Source organism: Meles meles, chromosome 10 (assembly GCF_922984935.1).
Source record: "Meles meles chromosome 10, mMelMel3.1 paternal haplotype, whole genome shotgun sequence".
Taxonomy (NCBI): Eukaryota; Metazoa; Chordata; class Mammalia; order Carnivora; family Mustelidae; genus Meles; species Meles meles.
Window position 1 is genome coordinate 68,162,733 of NC_060075.1, and position 24,234 is coordinate 68,186,966.

Below are 24,234 nucleotides of genomic sequence, written 5' to 3' on the forward strand. Positions count from 1 at the left end.
AATGAACAACTGAAGTAAGGGGGTCTTTGTTTCATCTGCCCCCCAACCAAACTTCTTCACACCAACTCCAGATTAAACTTCCTCTCTTCTACTTAGTTTCTATAACCCCTTTCTTGAGAGCCTTCCCTTAACATTCCTGGACTGAATCACTTCTTCTTTTGTGTTCCCGCAGATGTGGCATACAGGTAAGAAAGGGAGGAGAAAATGGTTGGAACAAAGGCTCTGGAGGTGAATTGCCAGGTTTGGAGACCCATCTTTGGCCACTTAGACCTTGGGCAGTGTACCTCATCTGTAAATTGGTAGTAATGGTGCCTGTTTCATTAGGTTTTCAAATAGAAGAGAACAGAATTTAGCCCTGGCCTAAACCAAAAACTCAGTAAACATTGGCTCTACCCCAACTAACTACCACCATTGACATCCCTGTTCCTTTTCTCAGGATTCACGGCATTCGGTGAGACCTTCGACGGTAGGGCCATGCCTTATGCATCTCTGAACACCACTTGCTTTTTCTTGTTTGCTTTCCTCCAGATGATCTCTCTCCTGAGAATTTCATAGTCTGCTGGAGTTAATTCCCACCCCCACTGTGCTATCTTAGCAGCACATGCATGTGCTCCGAAAACTCATGCTTTGCCCTCTACTCGCATCCTCCGGCTCCCCACTCTGTTCATGAGTTCACAGCTATCACCTGAGGAGGATGACCACGCTGAAAGCAGTGGGTTTTCTGACCCCAGTTGCACACTGGGGTCACCTGGGTTGCTTTTTAAATGTCAATACACAAGCTTCACCCACAAAACCCCCCAGGTAATCGATGAGCAGCCAAGGTTGGGAATTACACGTGGAATATCACAGACTGGAAAGATAACCTGGAGGTAAAAGGCATAAAAATCACAGCAGAGACATTTGTAGTTACCATTCCTAATGCCACCAGCCAAGGATAAGGTTGTGATTTTTCTGCATCCATCTGCCATTGTTCATCCATATTTTTACCTCCGTTGGCAGCTACATCTCCTGAGTCATTATAGGGTTTTATTTTTTTTTTAAAGATTTTATTTATTTATTTATTTGACAGAGAGAGAGATCACAAGTAGGCAGAGAGGCAGGCAGAGAGAGAGGAGGAAGCAGGCTCCCCACGGAGCAGAGAGCCCGATGCGGGGCTCGATCCCAGGACCCTGAGATCATGACCTGAGCCGAAGGCAGCGGCTTAATCCACTGAGCCACCCAGGCGCCCCAGGGTTTTATTTTTTAATGTTGATTATTCACCCAGTTTGTGCTTCTAATTCCTTCTAGAAACATCTCAAATATGAAAATTGGTTTTACTTATTTTTCAGGTGTGAAACTCTGATGCTGATTTATGTAGATGCTCTACCTTCAGGTGGATGACACACACCTTCCCTCTGAATAACTCCCATAGTTATTTACTTCTAAAGAAAACAGTACTGAAAGGGGGCAAAAAGAATAACTTTATGGTGGCAAAACGGACAAACACTACCTCAGCCAGGTGATCAAAGGTAACATCAATCATAGGTCATGTTGATAGTTTGTACTGTTGATACAGTAAGATGAGAATGTCACTTTAACTCTGTGCTCTCTCTCCCCCAGATGTGCAACCCTAATCTCATCATGAGTAAAACATAAGACAAATCCTAATTGAGGGGAATTCTACAACTGCTTAACTAGTACTTCTCAAAATAGTGAAGTCCATTGAAAACAAGGAAAGTTGGAGAAACTATCACAACCAAGAGAGGCTTAAGCAGACATGATGATTAAATGCAATTTGGTATCTAGATGGGATCATAAAACAAAAAGACATGAGACAAAATCTAAGGAGCTCTGGATAAAGTAGAGGCTGTCGTTAATTGATAATGTGTCAGAATAGGTTTGTTAATTACAACAATGGTTCTATACTAATGCACGATCTTAATAGGGGAAACGGGATGGGGTGTATGGGAAATTTGTACCATCTTCGCAATATGTAAATGTGAAACTGTTCTAAAATTAAAAATTTCATTGAAAAAGTTGGTGTTGTTTTGAAAGTCATCAAATGGTACAAGTTTTAAGTGGTAAATGTTTCTGCTTAACTTCAGTTTCAATCCATCACTATTATACCAGAGGTTTCGAATGGGTGCAGGTATCACATTCATCCAGAGGGCTTATGAAGCGGGTTGCTTGGCACCACCCCACCGCCAGGGGGCCTGACTCAGCTGGGGGTGTTTGAGCATTTGCATTTCTACGTGTTCCCAGCTGATGCTTATTTGCAGGTCCTCAGGCCAAACCCACTGCTGTATAAAATCTCTGAGTTCAGACATGAGTTTATCTTCCTCCCACTTGGTCAGCAAGCAAACAAGGTAAGGTGGTTTTGAGTGTTTTTTCTCCTGTGATACTTAAAGTTGAGCTTATGATAACCGTTGTGTAACCATTTTAGTACAATTCCAGTTTTGTTTAACTATCCTGAGCACATTTTTAGTAATCAGTAAATGCTTAAAAGTTAGTTACATGAGACACATGCGAACTTCCAAGTGGAGTGCAGCTTTACCTGCAAATCTTCAAGAATGCAATAAATGATACAAAAATCCTAAAAAGAATCTAAAATTTGTGGTGAAGTTTCTCAGCTGGGGGTGCATGCCTTCAAACTACAGGGATGAGAGGAAGTCCATGTTTGGATGTTTTTACTTGCAAGTCTTATCTGTCAGGATTAACTCAGAAAGGGGAGTGTGGGAGGGCTTACCCACTTGATAGATGTTGGAGTGTTCACAGCAAGGAACTGGATTTGTCTAGCTGGAGATTTGGTTTGTAAGGGGAGCGTCAGGATGAGTGCCGTGAAAAGCTGAAGAAAGCTACAGTAAAGTTATTGATATTTTGATCTGAAGCATCTTCCAAAGCTGTTTACTCGAAGACTTAACAGAAAATGACACCCCTATCATGGCTTTACATGGATTATATAGTGTGGGCAGATAGTTTTAAAAAGGGAATTTCAGGTTAAATGGAAAAAAAAACCCAAAACCTAGGCTTATCACACTTCAGAATACGCTGCATTTTACTGAAGCTAGATCATTGAAAACCTTTGACAGGTTGATAAGTTCTTTTGTGTGCACGGTATCATTCCATTTTAGATCCTTACTAAAATGTTTTGAAACTTAGTGACTTTAGTAATGATAGGGTAGAACCTGGTATGTCACTGTTTGTTATTACGCTGATCTAGATCCTCTCTTAAGAAGAAAAAAAAAATGAAGCCCACAAGGCAGGTGCTCCTGGTTATTCTCGAAACCCAGGTAGCAAAGAGCTCCCACCCTGTTTGATTCTGAGTTTTGTTTGCGGATGCCTGCAGTAATTATCTGTATTCAAACATCGTGTTCCTTGGACTGCAGTCTACCACGACTTATGTCACGTGAAACTCTGGCCCTGGCCTCTCTCTTAGCCGGACTTGTAGTTTCCTCCCGCTGATCCAGGAGTTGCTTGCCGGGAGCTCCAGGGCGAGGAGGGAGCAGCCGCGCTGCAGGGGCGGAAGCATGCCGCTCCTTCACCTACGAGATGCAATGAGACGCGGGGAAGGAATGAAAGAGCGATAGGAAAAAATAGCAACTGTCGACGCAGGGACTGACAGCTCAGATTGTCAAAAGTCCTCCCCCAGCCCTTCAGACCAAGTTTATTTAAAAATAATACAGAAAGCAATGGAGAAAATGCCTTCCGTTTCAGGATAGTTGCTCTGAAAGCTTTGTCTCCTCTGGAGCTAACAGGCTTCAAGTCTCTCCCCTTTTTGCCCTCCCCCCCACCCCTTTGCTGCTGCTTCTCCTTTGTGCCCTAACCTGAAGCAGGAGAGTAACAGGCTTATGTAATGGTATGCATTGAGAGACTTATTTTCTTCTCCTACATTGTTGCTCTGATAAATGATCCGGATTCAATTTTCGTTATGTGTTTGTTTCCTTGTTTTCTGTTGTCTTTTCAAATTTCAGGTACAATCCACGTGTGTGTGTGTGTGTGTGTGTGTGTGTGTTGGAGGGCTTCATCTTCCTAAGGCTGCTCTGCGGAGCCAATGAGTTTGTATGTGAAAGCAACGTGCAAAGGACAAGTACTTTTCCCAGTGTATACTGCTCAGATGCAAACTATTGTTTTAACCGAGAACGAGCTAATGCTTATTGAGTCAGAAATGTTGCCACATCTGAAGCTAATGACGCACTCTGTTGGCTAATTGAATTTAAATGAAATAATAAAAATTATGAGTGTTATAACACTTCTTCATGACCCCTGCCTTCTCTACTGCGGCGATGCTGGGGTCTCTGGCTGGTCTCTGGGGGTGCACACACTGGCCTTTCCTTTCCTGGGAAGAAAATCCAGAGTCTTTGTGTAGCTCTTCAGGGTCCATTGGCCTGTGTCTGGATAAGAACACAGGGTTAGGACCGGACACACCTGGCCTTGAATTTTCACCCACCCCAGCTATGGGATCTCGGGCAAGCGCTCCAGTTTTCCTACGTTAGAATTCTCTCTGTAAAACTGGGACAATTGTTCCCTTAGGGTTCAGGAAAGACAGGGAGTCTAACTTCTCCTAAGTGTTCCATAGTCTTAAAGTTAAGCAAGCAGCAACAGTGTTGTTCTATCTTCTACAGGGCCTCAACCAGCGAATAAGAGAAGTGAGGTCAGGAATGACAACAGCCAGACAGCAAGGAAGTGTTGCTTGCTGGCAACCTTGTGCATTTAATCTTGAAAATAGATTTCCAGCCCCAATGCATAAGCTTCTGATACTTTCCTGTCTTGGGCTATTTATCATGGTTCCTGGGCTTCCCTTGAGATGGACATGCCCAGGCCTTAAGCTTGAAGTACCCCATTCATGACAGTGAGAAACAAAATGTGTGGTGTCATAACTTTGAACAATTCTGGGGTCCTGAGCTTGGATTTTTCCACAGCTCTCCATGCAGAGTTGACTCTGAAACGATTCCTACAACCGCCATTACCACGGAAGAGTGCAAACCCCACTTTCTGACCATGGAGTCAAGAACTGCATTAATACTCGGTAAACAGATGATCTGAGGGGACAAACGTAGAAGAGCGGTATCCTACACTGCTCTTAGTCAACAGGGACAAAAGGCAGAATGACGGAAATCCTCCCAGGGCGAGACTGACAGTGCCAAAGCATTCTCAATGACAAGCCTTGCTCTGTCAGATTTAGGCAAATTAGCAAGTTCAAATAGATGGCAACTATTCTTGTCTTTCCAGCTGTGGTGATTCTCCAGCTCAGTGTGATACTTTTATCTGCTTCCCTGATCAAGATGCCTGAAAGCTGTGTCCATTTCTCCAGGGTATCATTAAAAGGAAATGGAAGTGTATCCACCGGGGCCTGCCAATCTTTCTTCCCCTTAGGCGAGGTTTGACTGGCATGTGACACTCTTCCTCACAGCATGTGGGAAGCCTGGAACCAGCTTTGGGTCCTGATAGGAAATGCGAGGAGCCCAAGCCATGTTTAAAAAGAAGTCATCTTTTGAAATCAGAGAGTCTGCGGCTTGCTCTTCTCAATTTCCTCATGCTACTGGAAAACTTGATGTCCGGTATCTTTCGAAACTTTGGAGTTACTCTTGGGGAGATAGCATTCTGTGTTTCCTCTGCCTTGGAGATCTCTGCATCGAAGACTAGAGAGAGAAACTAGGGAATTGCATTTCTTTGACAACCTTGGCGCTTACTGCTGGTAACTTGAAGGCTGAGAAATATTCATTAGTTTATCCACTTACCTCATCATTTCTTCTTTGGGTCCCGGCCAGTGCTTGATTGCTTGTCTCATAAATACAGCGCCGCGCTTTGTGGGGTTGTGGGTTGTAGAATGGGACTTGGAAAGAGAAATCAGAAATCCCTTCTTTTTGGACTTCAGAATAGTAAATTTGTCAGTGTACTGAAATCATGACTTAGTCTTTGCATTTAGGTTATGTAACACAAAGAACTTTTGAGAACTAGCCAACTCCCAGGTTGGTTGGGTTTTTCTTGTTTTTATTGTTGTTGTTTTTTAATAGATTTTCTCTTATCCTAGTTCCAGTAGTGTTGACTGGCTCCATTTAAGAATTCAAGCTGCTTTTTTCAGTGTTTGATCCCTAGCTGGCCCCGTGATGATGGTTCTAAGACCTATTTTCTTGTCTCCCACTTGTATTCCTTAACCGATACCCTACCCTCTTACCTGACTGAAAAAGTCAGAGCCATTAATTTCTTTTATCTCTACCAAATACTATTGCAGTATTCTTCCTCACTGATCCTTTGGGGTGGGGGAAGGGCCCATGGGCTAAACAAATCTGGTCTGCCTCCGATTTTTTGGTAGATGTTTATTTATATATTGCCGTTTTAGCAATATAATGGCAGAATTGAGTAGTTGGGACAAGGAATGTATGACTTGAAAAGTCTAAAAATATTTACTATTCAGCCTCTGACCAAAAAGTCTGCCAGTCCCTGCTATGAGGAAACGGTCTTGGTCTTCCTTACAAGAATCCCTATTCCAGTCCACGGATCCCACTTTCTCCTTACTCCTCCGTTACCTGTCTCCACCAGTCCCCTCTCTCTGCACATCTTCAGTTCCTTTTTTTCTGGTCCTTCTTCCAGTGTTCAATCTGGGTTAATATACAGATGGTTCAATTCCTAACTGACATAAAGTCCTGAAAGAACAGTGTCTGCAGAATGAATAAAGGTCAAACGATCCATGAGCCAGTGCTCTGCAAAATACCTCCAGTCCCGATCTTGGGCCGTCTTGTCCCTACCCTGGAGCCAAATGGGATGATATTCCCCTACCTCCAGGCTCTCACTTTTGCCAGGCACTGAAACCACCTCCTGCCCTTCATGTGTTTGCTTTCTTAACCCTATCTCTCCAAACAAAGTTGAAACAGCACCTTTTCCCACAAAACCTTTTATCCACCCCAAATTTTCTCTCTTAGAATGCAGTATTGTTTTCCACTTTGTATTTCCCTTGTCTTTCTCTTTCCTGCTTCAGTGGCAGAATCTTGGCCTTACTTCTCTTTGCTGTCTTTGTAATACATAGTGCTATGTAAATACCACCCAGATTCTGTTGAAATGGTTTGGGTTTCCCTTACCAGGAATGTGAAACCTTCGTGAAAAGAGGGTTTGGGATTTTCTAAGCTATTTTCCTTGAAATGTGTGTGAGAACCTGAAGTATGTCATACATACTCAGGTTTTGTTTTTTGAATATTGTCAGCTTTTATAAATCTCAGTCTTCATTTGCAGTACTTGGAAAATATGATTGGCTTGCATGATTTTTTTTTCATAAGTCAGTCCTGTTCTATAAATCTGTGTCTTATGTGGACATGCCGAGACAGTTATATACAACTGAACATTTCTTAAAACTGCAGAGCATTAAGGCTGAATTTGCATAATAATGTCTATGGAATTTCTTTTTTCCTTCCTGGTGAGTGCATCAGTTTAAACTTTGAATTGATAATGAGCACTGCCTCTCAGGAAATTAGCTGGAGAAAATATCCACCTGTGTCAGGGTGGGTTTTCTTTCTTTCTTTCTTTCTTTTTTTTTTAATGATTTCAGAAAGATGGTTATAAATGCCCTTTAGGAGTTATTCTTGAAGGCATATTTTGTATGAAACTTAGCTCAGCAGCTTAAATCTTTTCTTAGATCTGCCATCCCTGCTGTTGGAGTAAGTAATTTAACTCCTGTTAGTGGTTGGGCTTTAGTTTAGCAGATGACAATATGGTGCTTACAAAGCCAGCGTCAGCGGCTTTGGTCCTCAAAGAGAACTGAGTGCTTCTGTATGGCCACAGCCTACTGGCCAAACCCTGGCCAGGTGTCTGGAGATGTGTGATGTCTGGAACAAGGAAAACTTGTCAGCACTGTGGCCAGGTCTCTAAATTGTGTGTGTGTGTGTGTGTGTGTGTCTTGTGTCAAAGATCTGGTATCTTAGAAATACTTGTCAAATTCTTGGTGTCAGTTTATCTTTTGGGGGGTTCTTGAACTTTTGGGTCAATGTTCTTAAGATTCGGTAAATGAGTCTAGATGACTTAAATAAGATGAATTATTAGATAGAGGGCACAGGGGCCCAAAGTGACACTTCCTTCTTCCTCCTAGATGTGCACCTCATCAAAGAAGTGATGGTGCTGGGTAGACTGGGGAGAGCACAGGCCCTGGGGTCTTGGCCCAGTTGTCCCAAAAGAAGTTAGGGAAGATGCTTAGTCTCCTTGCATCCCTCAACCACTGTCTGGTCCATCCTTGAATTCTTTTTTTATGAAGAGTTGATTAAAGAGTGAGCCATCCATGAGATGGGAGAGGGGTCTCCCCTGGGGTTTGAGTCTCTTTTATGGACAGTTGTTAATAAAAGTGTGGATTATTTATTATTTGGGGAGGAGATTTTGGGGGGGAGAAGGATTTCATGCCTTTTCTCCCTCACTTGGTCAGGGTCTCAGCCTTCTTTGTCTCAGACCTGTCTGGCTTGATCATGATTTCAGAAAGATGGTTATAAATGTTTGTGGAATGCTGCCCAGGTGGGCAGCTAACTTCCCTGATGACAGGCTATGACTCCCCCTTTGCTGGCCTCCAGGAGTCCTGTTAAAGCCTAACTAGGTGCCTATTCTAAGAGGGATATAAGCACTATTTGGAATCAAATCGTAGTTTTAAACTAGAAGCAACGATAAATATCAATTCTCCTTACAAGCCCAAAGGGAAGAGTTGCTTGATTTGAGGTCACAGAGCTGGCAGTGACCTAGGACTTAAACCCAGACCTCTTTGCTCCACATCTGGTGCTCTTTCTATTATGCCAGCAACTCTTCCTCTGGACATTTGAGACTTTCTCTTTATGCTCCATTAAATTGATTTCTGAGCTGCAAATTGAAGGTGTGACTCTACCATGCTTTCTTGGAATCTTCCTTTTTTTTTCCTTTAAACTTCTTTAAATTCAATTACTTAACATATAGTGTATCATGTTTCATGATACATATAGTAACATATCATGTAACATACATGATGATACATATCATGTAACATATAGTGTATCAGTTTCAGATGTAGAATTCAGTAGTTCATCAGTTGCATGTAGCACCCAGTGCTCATCACAACAAGTGCCCTCCTTAATGCCCATCACCCAGTTACCCCATCCCCCACGCCCTTCCCCTCCAGCAACAGCTTGTTTCCTATGATTAAGAGTCTCCTAAGGTCTCCCTGTCTGATTTTTGTCTTTATTTTTCCCTTCCTTCCCCTGTGATGCTCTGTATTGTTTCTTAAATTCCACATATGATGGAGTCTATAAGCAGTACACCAGGATCATTATTCTTCCTGGGTATGTTTATCTTCAATTCAAAATAGCTGACCTTTATGCTGACTATGATGCAGGAGACCCTGTTCTAAGAGCTCATACATACTAATTCACTGAATCCTTGCAGAAGCTGACTCCACTGGCACTGTTGTTGGTGGGCAGATTCTGGCAATCTGACCAGAGCCCGTGTTCTGAATACTGCCCCTACCCTGCCTGCCTATCCTGTCTGTTTCTCGAAACCAGCATGTCCACCTCTCTCCTCAGGAACTACACAGAACTGTGTGGGCTGATCACACCCATTTTGTGGCCATGCCCTGAGCCCTTACTCTTGTCCCAGGCCCCTTAAAAGTGTCCCTCTAAGCCTGTTACCTCCTTGTCTGGATGTGAAAACTCAGATTGTCCCAAAGCACCATTGATGACCATCAGAGGAGAACTTCTTCACCTTCAAATGGGAGTCTGTTTGACTCCTCGTGACAGGAATGTGGCATCAGAGGTCTTTCAAATCTGTGCTGCTTTATATTGGTCTGAAACGGGGATTATTCCCAGATACCAGCTCCTTAGCATGAAAGCTTGACTATGAATAGTACTATGTATAAGAACACACAAGAATCGGAGGATTGTCCTTGTTGATCCATTCCTATCCTGAACTCCTTGGAGGATTTTCCTGCTTCTCAATGATTTCTATCCAGATTCTGTAAAAGGGGATGAATTTCTCCAAAGAATTTTGTAGTCCCCTAAACTGATACTTTGTTTGAACATTAGAAAGGTTTTTTGTAGTTCTGGGGGGTGATGGTGGGAGACGAGAAGGGTGCAGTCCTAGCAGGAGAAAGGGCTCAAGGCAGTGCGAACAGATGGCTGTGTTGATGTTCGCTCGGAAAGGCCTAGAGTCTCCATAAATGAAGGTGATCTGTAAGGTGGGGAAGCAGCAGTATGCGTGGTGGAGGGGGGGTATGCACCTCCCATGGACAGGAATAGAACTGAATGCTCCCCGCTGAGTGAGCAGCTGTCAGGTGACACTGGGACAGGAAATCCTAAACTGAGGTGATAAAGTGCCTTGTAGTTTATGTTCATACAACCAGAGTCCAGAATTTCATAAAGGTTGATAAAATGTTTTAATTTTCCCCAAATCACATCTGTTTATTAATTCCTAAATCAAACTCAACTTCTGTGCTTTTTTTCTAAGCTGAGAATGTATGCTTTGAGACCAATTCTAAGTAAATTATTGTACCACTGCCATTCCTAGAAAACCAGTAAAATCTCATTTGTTTTACCTCCATTCCATTTGGTCTTGGACTTGCTTGTTGGTGCTCCTATGTGACCAGCTCTTACTAGAGATTCCCAGTTACTCCATGGGCTCTTCTTAAGTGCTTTCTTTCCCTTTCTCCCGAAAAATCCATAATTTCTCAGGAAATTTCAAAAAAATACAGCCAGTATGTGAGGGGATTAAAGACTGCAAAAAGATGCACACTGAGAACAGGAAACAGCAACCGATCATTTTCTGATGTAAAAATTTGTGAAGAATCTTCCTGAAATGGTTTAGATGAGTGGTCAGTAGAAGTCCACACTGGGGGAAACTTAACTATGTTTCTGATGCTATGAACAGTACTTCTCAAAAAACCTTTCTAGTTGGAAGACAAGAGTATCTTACAAATCCTACCTATACATGCATATTTGTGGAAGGAGGGGGAGAAAGAGGAGAATGAACAAAGGAATAAATGAGTGGATGAATAATATGGAAAGTATTTTTTTTCTTAGCAGTTAGAATAGGACTTTCCTTTCTGGAAAAGGTCCATCCCTGTTGATTGATTGTTTTTTATAACTGTTGGAGGCTAAGCCCTCAAGGGGGCCTGCAGAATGAGTTGGTGCTCAGATTAAGAGCATACAGTGTACTGCATTGCAGAAAGGCAGTGAAGTTGTCTAGTCCATAAAGTGGGAATATGGTGAACAATGAAAGCCCCAAGACTATGCAGAGAGAGAGAATTGGACAATGAGAGGTGATCAAAAGGATTCTACAATTACTTTTGTTAGAAAATTTTCAAATACATATGAGAGAATAGATTGATATACCCCCATGTAACCATGACTTGGCTTCAACAATGAATGTACAGCCAATCTAAACTCTCCCCACCTTCCACCCTCACTTTTTAAAGTAAATCTCAAGCATCACATTTCATAATAAATATTTCCGTATGAGTTTTTAAAATACAAGACTTCTTGACACCACCCCAATATCAACAAAGAAAACCTCCAGCAATTCCTTAATATCCCTTAATATCAATGTTCATATGGTCTCATAAATACTACTTTTTTGTATAACAGATGTTCAAATCTTAAGTTTATGGCTTGATGAATCCTCATGAATGTCTCTATGTAACTAGGACACCAATGAAAAAGCAGAAGATGACCAGCACCTGAGAAACACCGCCCCACTCCAGTGACCATCCCACCCAAAGGTAACCACTATCTTGACTTTGAATTTTATAAGTGGAATCATATACTATATACTATGTTTGACTCCACATTGTGCAGGAGAATGTTTTAAAGTATATTTGAGAATGTTTCATGTGTACTTGATATGAACATGTATTCAGCTTCTAATGGGCTACTCTGGAAATGTCTTATGGATCCATTTGGTCTATGGTTGAAGTCTATGGTTCAACTGGTTTTTTACTGTTTTTTTTCTGGATGCTATATTTGTTGCTAAAAATAAGGTATTGATGTCGCCTACTACTGTCCATGGTTTCCTTCAGATCTGTTAGTGTTTGCCTGATATATGCTTCCATGCTCCAGTGTTGGATGTGTATACATTTATGACTGTTATCAATTCTTGATGAACTGACGCCTTCATTTCAGGACCTTCTTTCAGCATACAGTTTTTCGTCTTGCCATTCAGTTGCTTTATGCCTTTTGGTAAGTTCTATCCATTTATATTAGAGTTACTGATACGTGAGGATTACTAATGCCATCTTAATTGCTTACTGCTTGTCTTGGATTTCCATTGTTGTTGTTTTCTTCCCCCCTGTTTCTGCCTACCTCTGTAAATTGGTCACTGTCCGCCCCCCCCCCCCCCGCTTTGTGGTATGCTCTGTTTCCCCTTTACCTTATATGCTTCTGTTCTATTTTTTTTTTATTTTTTATTTTTTGCTTTGTGGATAATGAGCCTTACATAAAACCTAATGTATTTGAAACAAGATCTGATTATCGCACTTGGTTGATATACCCCTTAAGTTGCTTTTCATTTATCTTTCTCCTTTTTTTTCTTTTCTAATTTGCCATTTGTTTGTTGAGACTGAGACATCTGTCTTAGAGAATTTTTATGTGCTGCAATTTGCTGATTCCTTCCCTAGTATTGAACATGTTTACATCTGTATTTTATGCAAACTGATTTAGAACCAGAGGCTTGACCAGAATCTAGTTTGACTTTATAGCAAGAATATGGAGTTTAAAAGCAGTTCTACTCCACCCCCTCTGTCAACTGTACCCGACGATCCTATTAATATTTTTTAATCTGGATAGGCCAGTAGGTTCTTGATTTACTAGGAGTTTAGAGACGACGATGAAAATAGAGCTGATATCTATCTGGCATACAAGTATATATAAGAAAAAATTAAAGATACTATTTATTACACCATTACAATTTGATATGTAATAGTAATGGTGCATTAGAGTGAAGAGATGATGGGTATATCATCGATAGTGTTCTTTTATGTGTTTGTACTTTATAGGGAAAACATTAAAAAACCTAAAAATTGTCATACATAAAAAGTTTCCCTGGCTTGCTTCTCCCTCGAAGCCATATTCCATTGGTGGGGGAGAGAGCATAGGCAGATGGGAGCATTCTGGCCCATCCATCATCTTTCCTTTGTTGTGTTTCTCATGCAACTTCCTTTCCATTTGGTTTCTTAAGTTGACTGTCTTGTGGGAAGAGGACACAGCATTCTCACCTGCTTGACTGATAGATTTCTAGCATTCTGTGATATACTAGTCTGTGTTTAGAATGTCTGATTTCTTAGGGTCTGGCATCTTTTGAGTAAATGGATGGAAGCAATTTTCTGAACCTCTACCACTGAGATTCAGACTCTGCTACAAACCTCCCAGTTCAAAGGACCTAAAGTTTGAAAATGTTCTTCCAGGTCTATCAGCCTCTTCCATTCCCCACCCCACATCTTCATTGGAAGAATGATGGGCATTCAACTCTGGAGCCATCTGATGAAAGACACCACGTTTCTTATCTAGAAACATGTGCTGGAAGGCATCTAAATAGCAGTACAACTCTTAAGCCAGAAACTTTGTACAAAAAAAAAAAATCTACAGACCAGGATCTTTGTTTCTGGAAACATCATAAATAGGTTATGCAAAGTCAAGGTACTTATGAAAGTCAATGGTGACTCACTGATTTAGGTGCTGGTTTAAGTAAAAAAGATTAATAAAACTTAACTTTTTGTTCACTGAGGTTTTTCTCCTAGGGTTTCATTGGGTAAAGGTATTCTGTAAGAGGAGTCTTTACATAGGACAGTTTAGCGGGTCAAAGTTACAGATATACTGAAATTGATGGGCAAATTACACAAAATTTTGTTTGCACGTATATTTTAGAGAAAATCATAGACTTTTTCAGATTTTTCGATGGGACCCATGATCAAAAAAGATTAAGAACATAACAATTCCAGAAGTTTTTAGGTCCATGATCTATAAAACCACATTTGGATGGTAGAAGGGTGGTAATCCTGGAAAATGGACAGAATCAATATATCTATGTTCACTGCGAAGACATTACGTTTGGAACTTACTTGAGAGGCTTGGCATGGAAAGGTAAATTTTGACTTGCCCTGCAAGCTTTTCTAATGGGAATTAAATAGGGGAATTCACGCTCATCTACACGAGCATGGTTTCCAGATTCTTCTTCCAGCTTGCTTCCCAAGTAGTCTGTTGACCCTACTGTCTTAAGTTCCTAATGGACACTTCTGGTTCATCTCTTATTGGAAGAGATCTGCATTTCTATTGAAAGAGACTGTTTATTACCTCCCTACTACAGGGACCTGTTGAATAAGAAAGAGATAAAAAGGACTCTACCAAAGGTAATGGTTTTGTAATCAAGGTGAATTTTATCATGTAATGGGGAGAAAACGCCTCTGAACAAGAAAAATAGGATGGTGAAGTTTCGCTAACCTTTCTGTCTTTGGCCAGCAAGTTTAGATCTGGGTCTTAGCAATTTTTATTAGTAGTTCACCCTTGAACAACATGGATTTGAACTATGCTGGTTCACTTATATGTGATTTTTTTTTTTCTTATCAGTATAATACTGTGAATGTATTTTCTGTTCCTTATGATTTTCTTAACATTTTCTTCAGCTTACATTTTTATAAGAGTACAGTATGTTGTACAACATACAAAATGTGTGTTAATTGTTATCACAAAGGCTTGCAGTCAACATTTAGGCTATTAAGTTTTGGGGGAATCTGAATATAGACCCAGATTTTGGACAATGTAGGGGTTAGTGTCTTCAGCCCCCATGTTTTTTAAGGTTCAACAGTTTAATGTAGTTTAAAGGGCTGTGAAAATTCTGGACACCAGCTATATTCAGATGAAGTCAGGGTCTAAAACAGTATAAAATCACCAACATCAGACTGAGCCCAATCCACAGGCATGAGAAGAGGGTATAGAATTATGTTCATTTTTAACAAACAAAAATTGGCAACAGCATAAAAATTTAGCTTTGGAAGATGTATCAGTCCTGATAGAGCAATAAACATTGGTAGCTAGTGTAGTCCAGTGTACCAAAATCTAATCTAGCTCACCTTTCTCCTTAATACCTAGGTTTTAAATTAAACACTAGAGACCAAATTAACTTTTGTGTGCTAAGATTGGATTTGACTCTGGAGACAATGAAGAGTTATAAGGGCATTCTAATCAGGGAAAATGGAATGATGAAATTTATGGAGAATGGACTAGAGGGAAGTAAACCAAGAGGTAGGAAGATCCATTGAGGAGATGATTGTGTTAATCCAGACAGCAAACCATGAGAACTTGAACAAGGGCACAGCTTTTGGGACTAAAGCTACAGGTGAGCCCTATGGAGTTACAAGCAATGGGACTTAGTGGTAAGACAGAGGATTAGGAGTTTAGTCCAAAAAGACTTGAGTGACAAGTGGAAAAGTAGGGCTATTCACTAGGTAATACACATATAGGTAATATAAAGAGAAACCATTTGGAGACCATGACCCATTCTACTCTTTCGAAAAGATAGGACACTTCCAAGTAAATGTAGCCACAGTGTGTCGTATGAAAACAAAGAAAAAGTGTATGTAACGACTTGAATGCCCTTTCAGTCCAGGTCTCGACAGCTAGTGCTGGTCTGTGGGCTACTTCTCAGGCTGTGTGAGAGGCTGAGAACCAGTTACTACCTTAATTACCTTTCAGACTAAGAATTGTCCTACTCCAGGGACTTAAAGAGGTAGTTGACTAATAGAAGGGTGAATCACACTTCCAGGAGGTTGGGTTTTTTTCTATTTTTAAATCAGAGATGCCCCAACCTTCTTAATCAGTGTCTCCAGGGAGGGCCTAGAGATCTAGATTACCTAGGAACACCTCAAGAGGTTGTTACTGCTCGTGCACTTACCTCCAACTCCTCTTTTATCTGAACTGCTTTTTTGCTTACTGCTGTCTGGTTACAATTATTGAATATTATTTGATGTCAACATAGAGTAATTTCCTCTTCCCTACTTGAAATACTTTCATTGTCTTTATCCCACTCACCTATGAAGAATTGTTCTGTTTCTGGGACATCGGCTCTCCCCAAGGGGAAAAATTGTATGCTTTTTGGTCTTAATTGTGTAATTAGTAATTTGATCAGTGTTACCAGAGGAAGTCAGAACGGTGTGTGTGTGGGTGGGGGGGGGGGGCGCTCTTTTGGCCAAATCAAGGTGCTACTGATTTCTTTCCCGTCCTTCCCAATCTGAGCAGAAGAATATGTAATAAAAGAAGAAATGTGGGTCTGATTACTTGAAAACAGGATGAAAAATGGGAAGAGCACCCTTGTTTTATCTCTGCTCAGACATGGTTCCATGAATATCTTTCTGCTACTATTGATCTTATGTTTTAGGAAGAGGGGTATCTTGTGTTCTAATCCAGCCCTAACACTTGGAGTGGAAACAGAAAGATGACAAAATTGTTTACAAAATGAGCTCCTGCTCTCAGAGACCTCTAACCTTTGACAAATCACAATCCTGGGGGACAACATAGCAGGTTATGTGATGGGTTTCTCATGGGTCCAGCTTCTCCTGGGTTAAAGTATTCCTAGTAGCTCAACCTACTCTTTAGTCTATCTGTGCTCATTAGATTCTCTTCACAAATACTTGAAGCATTTGATCTTGAAACTTTTTTCTACTACGTGGGAAGTAATTACTTGGGAGAAGACTGAAAACCTGAGCTAATCTAGGACTCCCTCCAGACTGTCAATGGCATCTTAAAAAGCATTCATAGCCAAGAATGTATGTGGAATACAGAACTAATCCTTTTTTCAGACCTTCTCAAACATGAATCCAGCATTCTTTACTTCTCTCTGGAAAAAGCAGACAATCCCTGGGTTCTCTTACCAGGAGTAGAGGAAACAGTCCCAGTTTGGCCAGCTATTTCTTGACTATCTTTCTTCAGTAAGGTTTTATTTTTCTCATTCTGAAGCCTTGTAATTGGTGAAGCAGCTGGAAGATCCTGGATGGGCAGTGTCTGGCTGTCTGAAGGAACACTACTGCATCTGGGAAGGGAGGTTAAGGAGGAAATGACCAACTGAACTCAATCTGCAGTATTTCTAGGAAGGCTGTCAAAGCGACCGATGATAGTGGAAATGCTGCACATTTCTTCCTTTCCTGGGACAAAGAATGGCTCTGGATGTGAAAGGGAATATTATTCACTGCAACCCGATGCCCCATAGGCCCTAGTTTCTCTCCCGCATATACCTTTGCAAATAGAAGTTCTCTACCGGTGTTCAGGATCTAAACTGAATTGTATATCACTCTAGGACGCTGTATGAGGGACACGATAACGTAAGTGAATTTGGGATCATTCAGTGTGCTGTTTTTAAAATAAGAAGGCTAGAGTTATCTACTGTTCTTAACTTTGAAGCTCTGAACAGGCATCTAATAATGAGGTTGAATCATTCTGAGGCAAAAAAGACAGAGATTTCAGAGCACAGGCTCTGTAACCATACTTCCTGGCTTCTAATCCTGGCCTCATTACTTACTACCTCTGGCCCTCAGCAAGTTATTTAACAGATTTTCATTCTTGCTTCCTTACCAATAAAACAGGCATGATAAGCACAAATCCTATAGAACAGTGGTGAGCACCATATAAATTTAGTGAAAAATATGTAACTGGCACATAGTGAATACTCGATAAAATTTAGCTTTTGTTAGAATTCAGTCAAAAAGAGGGGTAGTGGTCATTAATCAGGAAATGAGACCAAATGATTCTCACATGAGTGCTTGGGTTTATGGAACCCCAAATTTAAGTGATGGGACATAAAATGTTCCACAGATTATTCCAGTCAGGCTCCTCAGTGTTCAGAAATCAAGTCTAAAGGGTCCTTGGAAATCCTCTATTCCACTGTCCTTTTAGAGCTAAGGCAACTAGATTTCAGAGAGGTTAAATGACTTGCGTCAAATGACAGCACTAGTACCCAAGTATCCCTTGGAGGAGACAACTTAAAAGAAGGGAAGGTGGGATTATGAGGACAACAATCCTCACCCCTCACCCAGCCTACTTCTACAGTTCACCAGTGGAGAATAGAAAGCCAGTAGACCCAGGATGAGAAATCTAGCCAAAGAGAAAGAGCAGCCATGAACTGGATTAAACCCAATTAGAACCCAAGAGTTATGGAATCGGATTTGTTGATTCCATGAACACTTAGTTGCCACCCAGTATCCACACTGTGTCTTGGTGAGAAAGTTCTGGGTCCCTTTTATGTGCAGAGCACGTGTGCCTCCCCTACTCCCTGTTTTGGTTTATGTCATAAAATAAGAGCATGACAGTGGTCCCACAGGAAAGTCCTGTCCTACAACATTGTGGCAGTGTGGCATCATGGGAAAACATAGGGTGTAGAGTCTCTAGATAGGGGTCTTGGTTCATCTTGACATAAACCTTTTGTAATCTGATTTTCTTCATTTATGAGTTAGGGACAGTGTTAGAAGGGTTCTCAAAGGAGGATACAGGGTTTGGATAAGATGATCTGAGAACCCATTTGAAGGAACTCTACCAGTTTGTTTTGTTCTTTGTTCCCTCAGTTTTCTTCTAGAATCTTATGATGAATAATAGCTGGTCTGATGCCGTTTGTTTTCTCTTCTCCTGTTCCAGATATCCAAGGGATTCTTCTTCCCATTTTGCCTCGGTGCTTTTCTAATGTTTTTCTTGTTACTGTGGTCTAATCATTAAAGACTTTGCCTTCTAGCTTTTCCCTGTTTGCTATGTGGGCTATGCACAGTTCTGGTGCTCCTCTCATTTGGATATTGGGAAACTAGGCAACAGAAAACATCTATGAACTTGAAGAAGGAGAATCTTCAGAACAAAGATCCCAGAAGTTCTCAGAGCCACCTGGGGACACTTACAATGCTGAATGTCGAGGGCATCTTGTGTTCCAAGAGCACAAGAGCACTGGATGGAGCTGTGGAAAAGAAGAACCAAAGGTTCTCCTATGTCTTCAGAATTTTCTAACAGTCTTGGGATATGATCTTCAAGACAGATGGCATACCCTAGTTTGGTAATAAGGAGACAAAAGTTTCACAGAAGATGTGGTACAGGTCATTTGCCCAGAATAGATGAAGTTCATAAGTAGAACTGGAATTTGCAAACAGCTTTTCTAACTCCAGAGTAGAAACTTCTGCATTATTTTCTTCTTGGTGACTTCCCCTTGATCAGTAAGAACCTTTACAGGTTCTGGGCCATAAAGAGTTGGTGACTTCCCCTTGGTCAATAAGAACCTTTGCAGGTTCTGGTCCATACAGAGTAAGGCATTGGTCTGAATGAAGCTATAAACTGATTGACAATCCATAATTCAGAATCTGTGCTGTATGTAACTCAATAACTTGTCGCTGTTATCATTAAGTGTTCTGCATATGAAGAAGTGTTCACTTCCTAGGAAAACTCAAGTGATATAATTGCAAAGGAACATTTACTTAACTCTAAAGCAACACTAAAATCTCATGGTTCTCAAATGTGCTATCCAGGCCAGTCTGTCAACATCAACTGGGAACTTGTTAGACATGCGAATCCTCTGGCCACACCCCAGAGCTGCCTAATTGGAAGCTCGGGGTAGGGCTCAGTAGTCTGTTTCCATGAGGCTTCAGGTGTACACAAGTTTGAGAATTCCTTCCATAGTCTGAAAGAAAACTTGGCATTCTGTAACTAAAGAAATGGTGCCCTAGTGCTTCTACCTCAGGATTTGGATATGAGTATGTATCCACTGAATGCCAAGTCCTGTGACAAGCAAATGATGAGGAAAGAAAAGTGGAATTTGGTGCCCATATTCATCTGCTACTATATATAAAAGTTGAAGACAAATGCCTATATTCAAGAAGATCTTTCTAGTTTTAGCTTAATGGTTATATGGCTAAAGGTCTTTCTCCTCAAAGTCTTCTTTACTTAAAACCTTGAAACAATCTCTGGATTATGCCTCAAATTCACAAAGCAAATTCCAGATCATGATGACCTAAGTTGTTGTCTTCCTCTTCAGGGAGGGAAGCTGTTTCAGGGTGTGATTAGCTGTAATTTAGCGATCTGGGGTTTGCTGACCACCCCCACACAGACCGACTCCTTACTTCACGGCATAAACTGGGTTGAATTGTCTGAAAATACTAGAAAAGGTATTTGAGAAAGCGCGGCCAAACCCATGACTACAAGGCCATCTATCTTGGTTCCGTTGACTTGCCCTGAGTAGCAGCCTAGAAGTACCTTTACATGGGTCTCACTTGTTTTTTCTAGTATTCTCCTTTCTGAAAAGGTTAAAAACATCCTTATCCCTAGTCAATTTCATTGTTTTCATTCTTATTTTCTTTACTCTTCTGTAACTTGGATTGCAAAAATGTGAGTTATTCATTACTAAATATTAAAATGAATGAATTAGCAACTCTGCATTGCTGGTACCTAAAATACAAATCTCATTCATTAAATGTGCTAAGAATATACCATAATTTTTTAATAAGGAGCAATATTTGAATTATAGCTACTTAATAGCTTCACTTCCAGGAAAAATAGGCTTTGATTCTAGGCTGCCCAAGATATGATGCATTCACTATTTCAGAAGCTAGGAGTGTGTAGTCCAGACCATAAATGGGTGTGGATTCATTGTGATTTTTGTTATATAATTATGTTCTCATTAAGTTCCATTAGAGCAAGGATATTGCCAATTTTAGTATCAGCAAATAAGACAATTAATGTGTGCACATCCCCAAAACCTATGTTTCCTGCCTCAGGACTTAAGCTGGGAACCAAAACAGAGGTCAAGAGAAAGAAAAATAAGCTGTATGCAAATGAACAGCTAGGGTGTGTGTGTATGTATGTGTGTGTGCGCACGCGCGTGATGAGGCTAGTTATCCAAACTGTGCCACAATCTAGACAGGTTGAAAGAGTGCTGTACTTGGATACAACTTTAGGTTCAAGTTCCAGTTCTTCTTCCACTTCTAGACATGTAACTTTGGGTAACTTCCTTGATATTTTAGAATTCTGAGTGTCAATGTAGAGTACTAACTTCCTTAGATTAGTTAGGAGAAACATGTTACCGGTCTTTCCAAGGAAACATTAAAAGTAAAACTTCCCAGGATCTCTCATCGTGTGACCTATACCATAAGAAACAAATAGAGGGTTGCTGGAGAGGGGGTGGGTGGGGTAATCGGGTGACAAGCATTAAGGAGGGTACTGAGTGTTATACGCTACTGATAAATGATTGAACACTACATCTGAAATTAATGATGTATCATAAGTTCGTTAATTGAATTTAAATAAAAAAATAAATCTGCACCCTAGGTTCCTGTAATTAGAGGGACTGGCAGGAGGCTTAGATGCAGAAAAGGCACATGAGGAGGTGCCTGAGCCCAGAGAGATCTATCATTTGGCAAGTGTGGAGGCATCTGTTCTGGGGATTGTGGTGTCCAGCACCAGGCATGGTTAGCATGTAGTGGCAGGTAGCATTAGGAGGGAGTGGGGTTTTACTGTAATTATCCTACAATAGATAGATAGAGATAGAGATCTCTAGAGATACAGATATAGATCTATGGAGATAGATACAGAGATCTAGAGATCTACAGAAATAGATATAGATATGCACACACACACACACACACACACACACACACACATATCCTGCAATATTCCTTCTGGCTGTGTGGTTCCTTGTCAAATGACATCTATACCTGTTCTATAGGCTCTCTTAAGTACACTGAGATACCTAACATCCTTCAATAAATTCTGTTGCTAATAAGTCAGCCAGTGTAAATTGTGTTGTTAACAACTGAAAATCTTGACTGATAAAAAGGGAAATCGTTTAAAAAAAAAAAAAAAAGTACCCCTGTAGTCTTTTTGTCCTGTGAGTCTTACCCAGCTTATCTCTCTACTACATAATGTTTCCCTGGCTCACAGAATTGTAAAACCAAGCCAGAAGAAATCTTCAAAAAACCATTCAGTAACCATCTCCTCACCTGCTATTTCACAGGTGTGGAATTGTAAGTAAAGGTGAAATGACTTGAGCGGTGGGTCTGGATTCAGAGTCCAAACACATCTCTAGTCTCAGTCTGGTGTTCATTCCAGCGCTCAGTCGCTAGGCAACAGTCTCTACCAGACACTAGGCTAAGCTACAAAGCAAAGGATAGATGCTGGATAACCCAATATAAGTACATTAAGGAGTCTTTGAGAATGTTTTAAGTAAAGCTTCCTAAAGAATATAAATTGTCTTGGTCCAGTACTATCCCAACTTCAATATTTTAATAAACACTTTAAAAGTACATTTTACCCCAGAGCTCTCAAAATGTTGAATCAGAAACCTGGCCCTTCAACAATGGCAAGTGACAGCTTATAAAATTGGGCAACCTGCAATCATCTCTGAAATTACTCCTAGTTTTCCAAATTAAACTCTGCAGTGCATTCATACTATGTGCAAAGGATATAGTGTGATTGATTGACAAATTTATGGTGGGAAATCTTAATTGCAGGTTCATTCCAAGTTAACGGCTAATCTACTTAACTACTTAGTAATTTGCATCGTACATGCCTCACTATTCTCCTATTTATACTTAATAAAACTAGATGAATTTCTTCATTCTTGTTAAAAATTATGGAAGTAGAAAAAGCAAAAACACGAAATCCATCCTGCTGCATAATCTCATTTCTCAAACTGATATGGATCTTTCCTGACAACCTATACTCTCTAACTACCCAGCTATCCACACTTAATGGTGGGAGTTGGTTTCCTCTTGGCACTTCTCTAAAGTTCCTTTCCTGTCCTCACTGAGCCCTATTTTTCTACTTGCACCAGCTCTGAAAATTTATACTGCAGTTGGGTTTGGCCCTCCATTCGCAGGCCTCCCAGGCACCGTCTGGGACTAAGGACCTACACTTTCTTTTGCCTGAGGTGGTTATTGCCATTGTGATGTTAGGAGTAGGACAGGGAAGACCACACTTCTCTGCCCAATTCTAGCTTCTAATTCCCCATTCTACGAGTGTCACAAGGGTGTCCTATGTGACAGAGCTTTGGAAAGTTTTGGGACAGTTCAGAGATTACATTATAGGAAGAAAAGACCTTTAAAACTCTATTCTAGGAATATCTGGGTGGCACAGTTAAGTGCCGGACTCTTGGTGTTGCTCAGGTCATGATCTCAGTTCAGGGTCATGAGAAAGAGCCTCGTGACGGGCTCCCAGCTCAGTGCGGAGTCTGCTTAAGATACTCTCTCCCTCACCCCCTTCATATGCATCTTCTCTCTAAAAACAGAACAAAACAAAATAAACTTATTCTAAATGTAGTTTCTCCCAGAGTCTGAGAAGATGTGAATTTTGTAACAGGGTCCTCTCCCAGCATTGCATTCTTGATTCCTCTTCTCCCCCTCCCCGTCTCAGTGTTCCAGGGTCAAATAATCTTAAGAACAGTAAAGTTTAAATTTTACTACACTGTGATAATTGGCAGAACCCTTCCTCCTCCCCCTAGTAGTTGTTTCCCAGATCAATGTTTGACAGCCTTTCTTCATCTTATAGCTATATTGTCAGAACACATGCCTGCCAAACTGTCCATGACAGGGAGGACAGAGACAGCAGAGAGACACTCAGGCTCTTAACCTGCCTTTGCCCAGAGGGACTGCTTTTGCATTCCGTCACACTTCACTGGCCCCTACTGGCCACACATCCCCAATCTAACTCTAATGGTAAGGGAGCCCAAGAATTGTAGTCTGTGTTTTGGTGGAGGGTGGTGGGGAAGGAAGTAGTATAGCAAACTCTGCCATACTTACTGAAAAGGAAACAAGCAACATGATCCACAAATACTTTTCCCACGTACACCTTCTTACATTATTATACACAGGGTTTTCACTTCTGTCAATTTTCTACTTCCAGATTATGCCCAGGGTCCTAACAGCATGTTTGTTTTGCCTTTTTAAAGGAGTTTCTATGAAGGAAGGAAATTCTTCCTGCCCCTTTTTTCTCCCACTGCTGAACCTTCAGAGTCTAGAATTGTGCTTAGCAAGTAGCAGGATTTCAAGAAACGCTTATTGTTGAGTGCATAAAGCAAGACCCATTAAAATCCTCTTTTTTTTTTTTAAAGATTTTATTTATTTATTTGGCAGAGAGAGATCATAAGTAGGCAGAAAGGCAGGCAGAGAGAGTGAGAGGGAAGCAGGCTCCCTGCTGAGCAGAGAGCACGATGTGGGACTCGATCCCAGGACCCTGAGATCATGACCTGAGCCGAAGGCAGCGGCTTAAACCACTGAGCCACCCAGGCGCCCCATTAAAATCCTCTTAATAAAATAATTTA